Genomic DNA, 7978 nt, shown 5'->3' on the forward strand with positions numbered 1-7978 from the left:
ATATAATCCATCTTCTTCAATCTATTCTGCTTTTAAGCTTTCTATTACCAAAATTGAGCCACTAAAGCTGTGGCAATGATGAAGCCATTGTTAAATTTCTAATCTTCAGAAAAGGTTAAATTATGCCCCCTAGTGAATTCCCAAGGAATTTCATTAATGACTCATTGATTTCCCCAGCTTGTAAAGAAAATCAAATTTTCCAAAATTACTACACAAATATCTTAATTTACACAAAATGTTTCTCTTTTTTTTCCTCTTTTCAGAGGCTCTAAGTTCAACAAGGCAAGTCAGGGTGATTTGTTATGGTAACACTGGTCCAGAATCCACGTGGTTCCAGACTTCCACCCACTTCCTTTTGGGCTGTGGCAGGTGTTATCCCATTGCAATGGGAAGAATGCAAGCTTTACAGTCAGAAAGACTAGTTCCGACCCTTTCTGGAATTACTTTACTTAGCTCTTTTCCTCATTCCTAAAATGGGGTTAAATACACTTTTATCATGTTGTATTTATATGATTAAATGAGATAAAGTATAGTATCTAGCACTTAATATGCTGGATCAATAATTAATTCTAGCTTTCTTTCTTCGTCGTCTCATCTACTGACCTGGTCAAACCAAGCTCATAGTCTTCCTTCATCTAAACTTCTGCCATTATTCCATTTGTTTGACCCATGCAAAATCCCAGCCTCTCTAGCAATACACTCCACTGGTCATACCTTTGTCACTGAAATAATCTGTTACTGACCCACAACTGAAGTCCTCAAACTATACTATCCCACTCTCTTCAGCCTCTTCTTCTTCCAGCTTCCACTCCTTTACTCTCTCTGGACTCTAGTTCCAGGACCTTGTCCCACTCTACCCTCCTTCTCCTTCAAATCCAACAGCTCCTCCTGGTTTCACTCTGAAGTCTTTATCCAGCCTGGATTCTACAGTGCATTACTTGAATCACTACTTTGTCCTTCTGCAACACCAGACCACAAAATCTAATCCAGAGCCAGTCCAACCATCTGTTTTTCCCACAACTACATCCCACAATCATAGCTGAGCACTAACAAAAGCCACATAACTGAGTAAATTAGTACCAGCATACATTGATGGTACATCATTCTATCTCAGAAAGGCTCTGAATGCTGTGACAACTGATGATGGTTTCTGATCAGATGAGCTTCCTCCACCATTCCTCACTTTTCCCAATCTCTTCAAGCCCCATACTTCACTTTCAGATGGTAAAATATAAAGTATACATCAGATCATGTCTCTCCTCTGTTTAAAGCTCCCCAATTTCTCCCAAGGTAAGTCCTTACAACTGCCTACAATGCCTTACACCAGCAGTCCCCAACCCTTTTGGCACCAGGGACCAGTTTCGTGGAAGACAATTTTTCCACGGACTGGGGGCGGGGCATCGGGGGTGGGGATAGGTGCAGGTGGTAATGCAAGCGATGGGGAGCGGCAGATGAAGCTTTGCACCGCTGCTCACCTCCTGCTGTGTGGCCCAGTTCCTAACAGGCCATGGACCGGTAATGGTCCGAGGCCAGGGAGTTGGGGACCCCTGCCTTACACAACCTTCTACTTTTCCCTCACTGAATACATCACCTACTCTCAGCCTGTGCCTTGCTCACTCTGCTCCAGCCACACTAGCCCCCCTACAGCTCTTCGACCATGCTAAAAAGGCCCCTGCTTTAAGAACTCTGCATTAACTGTTCCCTCTGCTTGGAAGAGTCTTTCTCCAGATACCTGCATGACTAACTCCTTCACTTCCTACAAGTCTTTGTTCAAATGGTACCTGCTCCATGGGGTCACTGCTCCCAATCCTTTCTCTTCCAGCCCTGTCATCCCAATATTGCCTACCTTGCTCTATTTGTTTCTTTTTCCATAGCACTTATTGTCTAACACTCTACATGATTCACTTATTTATTATTGTTTTAGGATAATTATTATTCACTTATTATTATCATTTAAGTCCATTTAAGGACTGACAAGGACAGAATATTTTTTCCCCTGTTTTATTCACTACCGCATCTCAGGTGCCGACAACAAAGGTTGGCTGACACATAGGAGGCACCTAATATTTGTTAAATGAATAATTAGATAAAGCTATCCCCCACTTCCCCTTAAAAATGAACCAAAATTATTAGGGGATGAATTTTCTCAACTTCAGCCTTCTCCCTTCCATTTACCTGCATCCAAACCCATCTCAGGGTCAGTTAACTGCCTCCTCAGAAAATGAACTATCCCTCCATTCAAAGCCCATTCCTCCATCTGTGTTCTAGATCTAAACTCTTTCTGTGTCTTCCAAGAACTCTGCTCAACCAAGTTTTCCTTGTATTTTTCTACTGCTATTCTTTTTCCTGTACTCCAACTGCCCTCTCCTCTGGCTTCTTTCCTTCAGCATATACATATGCAATTAAGAAAATATGTCTCTCTATAGTATCTGCCCAATTTCCAATTACCTTCACTTCATTTAAGGATCCCCAGTTTAGTGGCAGCAAAGTCACTGTAATTTCTGACCCACAGAGAAGAGCAATCATAGAGCTCTTCATGGATGCTGGGGCTCCCCTCACAAGTTTAATTCTCTCAGTCATGGTGAAGTTTCTCTTCTGGACTCCCCCAGAGTGGGTGAGCTGCTCTTACGTGTTAAATCCACTCTACCATTCCAGTGTCCCTAAGCCTTTGGACCCCTTCCTCTTTAGTGTACCAAGGCAGGCCTGGCATTTCAACTTCATTTAGCGTGGGTCACCTTTTGGTCCATGCTTCAGCCAACCAATCAAACTGCTGAGAGCCCTTTCTAACCCCTCAAGCTATAAAAGTGAATCAAGAATCTCTGCTTAGTGGGCCTATATCAGTAAATTTAGCCCGGCCCAACTTTATGTTCCTTCCACCATTATCCCACATCCTTAATATCCATTCGTAAACATATCCCCCAGATTTCCATGTGTATAAACAAATAAACATTCCTGCCATTTTTTAAGAATATGGCACACCCCTTCAGGTCCCACTTTGTAGCTGACCCTTGAGGGCTTGTTAGGGTGGGAATCTAGTTACAGGTCTAGAAGCAAAGAAGTGTGGTAGAGGTAGTTCTCGAGGAGAATCAATCAGCAATGTCTAGCCTTCAGGGAAGGTCATTACAGGTTAACTTCCTCAAACAGGAGTGGAAGGACTGCTTCTACCGCCAAAGAAGACTAATGAAAACTTAGGGGTTCAATACTCCATTCCAAATTTGAGGATCTCAACCTTCCCCAGTCAATGCTCTCATTTTAACAGCAGACACCCTGTTAGAATGGGAATTCATTTTGCATTGTAATCCAGCCACTCTGCAGGATAAGAGTTTGGTTTTCAGCAATCTCAGCTCTGCATCTATGTGAGAAGGGCAGACATGGAAACTTTCTGGTCATTTATACAGAGCTTGAGCTGGGAATTTCAAGACCTGAGCTCATCACTCTCCACCTCCCACCCCCCTTTCTCTGAAAACAGAACAACCAGTCAGTCTCATTATACTTGTTCATCATCTGGCAAAAATGTTTTAAATCTTCAAATACATGATCACCCAGAACCTGGTCTTTCATTAAGTATCTGAGTAGTAGTATCCAATGGTGGTATTTTGCGTGTATCTATTGTCATATCACATCGTGGGCTACAGTGCCTGCCTTCTTTACCACTGAAAATAGTCAAGGGTGCCTTTAAATCTAATCAGATTAGAGAACCAATTTCAGGAATGCCATAACCAATCCAGAAAATTCATCCTTAAGATTCTGTTCCTCTAGAACCACTCAGTACCAAAATCTGAATCAGACAGGGTTCTCCAGAGATACAGTACAGGAAAAAACATATACATATATCTATATCTACCTATTGGGAATCTATTATTAGTTTATTTAAATAGATATATTTATTTTAAGGAACTGGCTCACACAATTGTGAGGGCTACACACCTGAAATGTGTAGAGTGGATTTGCAGGCTGGAAACTCATACAAGAATTGACGCCACATTCAGTGGTTGAGAATCCGCCTGCCAGTGCAGGGGACACGGGTTCCGTCCCTGGTCCGGGAAGATCCCACATGCCGCAGAGCAACTAAGCCCGTGTGCCACAACTACTGAGCCTGTGCTCTAGAGCCCACGAGCCACAACTACTGAGCCTGCATGCTACAACTACTGAAGCCCGTGCGCCTAGAGCCCATGCTCCACAAGAGAAGCCACCACAGTAAGAAGCCGCGCACCACAACAAAGAGTAGCCCCAGCTCGCCACAACTAGAGAAAGCCCGCATGCAGCAATGAACACCCAACACAGCGAAAAATAAATAAATTAAATAAATAAATTTTAAAAAGAAAAGAATTGATGCCACAGCCTTGGGAATTTTTTCTTCTTGAGGCACTTCAGTTTGAAATTTAGGCTTTCAATTGATTGAATGAGGCCCACCCGTATTATGGAGGGTAATCCCCTTAAAGTCAATTGATTACAGATGTTGACACATTTTCAAAATACCATCACAGTATCACTTAATAGGTACTATAGCCATGTCTAGTTAACATATAAAACTAATCATCACAAATATAAACGTACAGATTTCTCAAGCAAATCTTTACTTTCTATTACAGGAAAAACCTTTTAAACAATAATATGTGTTCAAAAAAGGCAATAAAATTTCAGTAGGGACACTTCGGCTGAGTGGACTGAAGGAACAAACAGTTCTTCCAAAACTATTTGGAGAAACACAGCTTCTACAACCACCTCTCTTTCCTACCTCCAAGAACACTATCATTCCTAGGAAGCTATAACATTGTATCTACATTTTAAAAACAATTTTTATGTTTCAAAAATGTGATCTTCAACTCCACAACAGAAATGACACCTTAAAATTACCCACCTCTGAGTGCTTTCACTTTAAGGGATGGTATCTATTGAAACTGTTGCTTGCCTTTAGTCTGACCAGAAAACTTACAAATTACTACTTCATTTTCTCTCACTGACAAAAGTATAACATCTTATGGAAAAACCCAAACGAACTTTTTGGCCAACCCAATACAAACCAGAAGAAATCCAAACCAGTCTGGGTGAATAATGGACCAAATAATCAAAACAGCACATAAAGAAATCCTATAAATAGGCTGAAATAAATCCTGTATGTCCTTTCAAAAAAAGTGGGATTTTTAAAAACCTTTCTAGGCTATTCATTCATCCATTACCACCCCACTATGTGCCAGGCACTGTTCAAGGCACCTGGGTTAAACCACTGAACAAAATGATGATCCCTGTCTTGCTAGAGTTCATATGCTAGCAAGACAACATCCTTATCCAGCTATTTTCTCTCTGAACATAATAACCCAAGCATTAAGAAGTATCAAAACATTTCCTGAAAATCTACTGTGTTTCAGTCAACTTCCAGTTCTGAGTCTGGCCTTAAACTGGCACTGTTTCATCATTAGCATAGAGTCTGATTTCTGGAGTCAGGCTGCCTGGATCCAAAACCTAGCCCACCACTACTTCCCAGTTGCATAACGTTGGACAAGTTACTTACCCCTCACCTATAAAACAAAAATAATCGTAACAACTATCCCACTGAAAATGTAAGAGTTAAATGACTTCAAATGTATAAAGCACTTACTCTGGCACACAGAAGGTACTAAACTATCAGCTATTATTATTTTAATTCAACTTCCAGAAAACCATTTATTACTCAGGCAATGGTGGGAAAAATAACACCAATGGTAACTTTTAAAATATTCTTATTTAGCCCATTTACTCTCTCCATCACTACTACCTTCAAGAGTTCTTCCTCTATTCTTGAAACCAGTGGGTAATCATTAAATCCATTTCACCTGTAACCTGCCTTACACCCTTTTCCAATCACCTTTCCCCATACTCCCCCCACCTCAGACAGCCCTACTTCTTTATTCTTTATCCCATAAATACCCAGAGCCCTTCGCTTTAGGATAGATGGACTAGTTTTCCTGTCTCCTCACTTGCTTGCCTTGTGAATAAACCCTCTCTTTGCTGCGAACCTGAGCATCTCAGTGTTTGGCTTGCTGGGAGTTGGGCAAAACGAACCTGATTCAGAAATATTCTCAACTGAATCTACTTGACTTCTAGTTAACTTTAATAAAAACTACAAAATGTTATCTCTATATATCTCATTCACAACATCAATTCACGGTAGAGTTTGTATAAACATATAGTTAGGAGACTTTTAATCTAATGAGAAAATTTCTTAAAAAGTCAAAATTAGATTCCTTTTCCATAAAATTACAACAGCAACTATCATAAGAAACTTTAGCCTTGGAACCAGCATATATGGATATGTAATTAGCCAGTTCTAAATGCATGAATACGCAATAACACATTCAATCTCTAGGACAACCTTTGCAGTTGTCAATAATAATGAACTCAGGTGGAGAGCAAAACAACCTACTATAAAAATAAACAACAAAGAGAAAAGTAAAAATATGCCATGTGGAAAAATATATTTTCCCAATACACTGTGAAAAGTAACAAGTACTACTAAATCACACTGAGGAAGAGATATTTCGTCATAGTGATTTTCTACACGTCAGCTGTGGCAGGCCACTAATTTATGCTTAGAGAAATAAATAAGAATACATTTAGCTGAATTTTTAGGTTTGATGCTTAAACTTGCTTGGAAGGATCACTGGCTATTTTGTATGCATAAAGAGTATTTACAGACACATACTCAAGTAATCTTACTTGTGTTATGAGGGCGGTAAGTATCAAAAGTGCATGCATCACTATGGTAAAAAAAAAAAATCAACCTCGAAAAAAAAAATAATGAACTGAAGTTAATTCTCAACTTAGCTCACTGCATATAATAAAAAGAAATACAAGTACAGTCATCTGAAATGGATGGCTCATCCTCATTCATTAAAAACAGACTTCATTCTTGGTCCAAAGTTTATAAGTGGTCAACAACCTCAGAAAGGTTAGTGCCCACAATTTAGAATTTTGACTCGATTGTAAAGTATATGCTGCGAATGTTGCTTTCCCCCAGGCGAAGTCTAGTGGCTAATATAACTGCGTCTACTGACAAGTATGCAGGCTAGTGAACCTATTTCCAAAGCTGCTTTTAAACGGATCAATTTTGGTGCAGAATAATGGAAAACGTATTTCTGATCCCGTTTTACACCCTTCAGGTGGAAGGTGCTGAGGCACAAAGCATCAACAATTTTAGGTCCACAGGCACAGTTTTGACCCTAGTCTGGGGTGGCAAGCAGATACCTGCGACTCTCCAGTAGAAACTGAAGGGAAAGGACGAACAAAGCGTGTTGACTCCCCAACCATCCCATACCAAAATCCAGAAAACACAAATACTACCAGGAAGGCGTTTCTCCTAAACAGGTGTGGGCTGCCCCTTCCTTCAGAGTCTGACAGATGAGAACGGCCCTCTCGAGAGAACTCTGGCTGAACCTCCCGAATGCGGCGGTAGGGAGCGACCCGCGGTCCCCGGGGAGAACTAGGGCGCCGCGCGTTTCCGAATCAAGTCTGAGCGCGGGGGCTCTCAGGCCCCTCCCGGCCGGCGTCCAAAGAAGGGCAGAGCAAAGGGTGAAGGAGGCAGAGCGGAGGCTGGAAAACCGCCCCACAGACAGGGTTTGCAGGATACCGGCGCACAGCGAAGGGCGGGGTGACCTCTGTCCGCCCCGGGGGCGCTCACCGCCGCGTACCACGTTGAGGAGGCCCCGCCGACTGCCCGGCCCCGCCCCCAGAGGCCTCGACCCAGGATACCTCAGGACCTGAGGCCGCCGCCGCCGCTCCCCGCCGTGCGGCCGCTTGGAGCCCCCGCCGTGCCCTCCGCAGAGCCACCAGCCGAGCGTGGGTCAGGGCGCCGAAAGCCGCGTGCTCAGGCGACCCGGCCTCCGGCCCACCCTCCCGCCCGCCCAACACACCGTCCACACCAACCACGGGTTCGCACCCCTCTCGCCGGCGCCCTCAGCACGGCGCGCGCGGCACGCCGGGACTCGGGGTTCCGGGACGC

General features: G+C 42.9%; 1 protein-coding gene across 13 annotated transcripts in view; it reads right to left on the reverse strand.

The window, feature by feature from the left end:
* FAM210A (family with sequence similarity 210 member A) overlaps positions 1–7954 on the reverse strand; it is a 39190-nt gene extending 31236 nt beyond the window's left edge. For 8 of the 13 annotated variants that reach the window (XM_032603668.1, XM_032603667.1, XM_032603674.1 and 5 more), the window contains exon 1: positions 3928–3948. The gene's annotated coding sequence lies outside the window, so the exon portion shown is untranslated. The other 5 variants (XM_032603679.1, XM_032603680.1, XM_032603676.1 and 2 more) reach the window with 5 other exon arrangements.
* Positions 7955–7978: the final 24 nt, after the last annotated feature.

This window comes from Phocoena sinus, chromosome 14 (genome assembly GCF_008692025.1).
Source record: "Phocoena sinus isolate mPhoSin1 chromosome 14, mPhoSin1.pri, whole genome shotgun sequence".
Lineage (NCBI taxonomy): Eukaryota > Metazoa > Chordata > Mammalia > Artiodactyla > Phocoenidae > Phocoena > Phocoena sinus.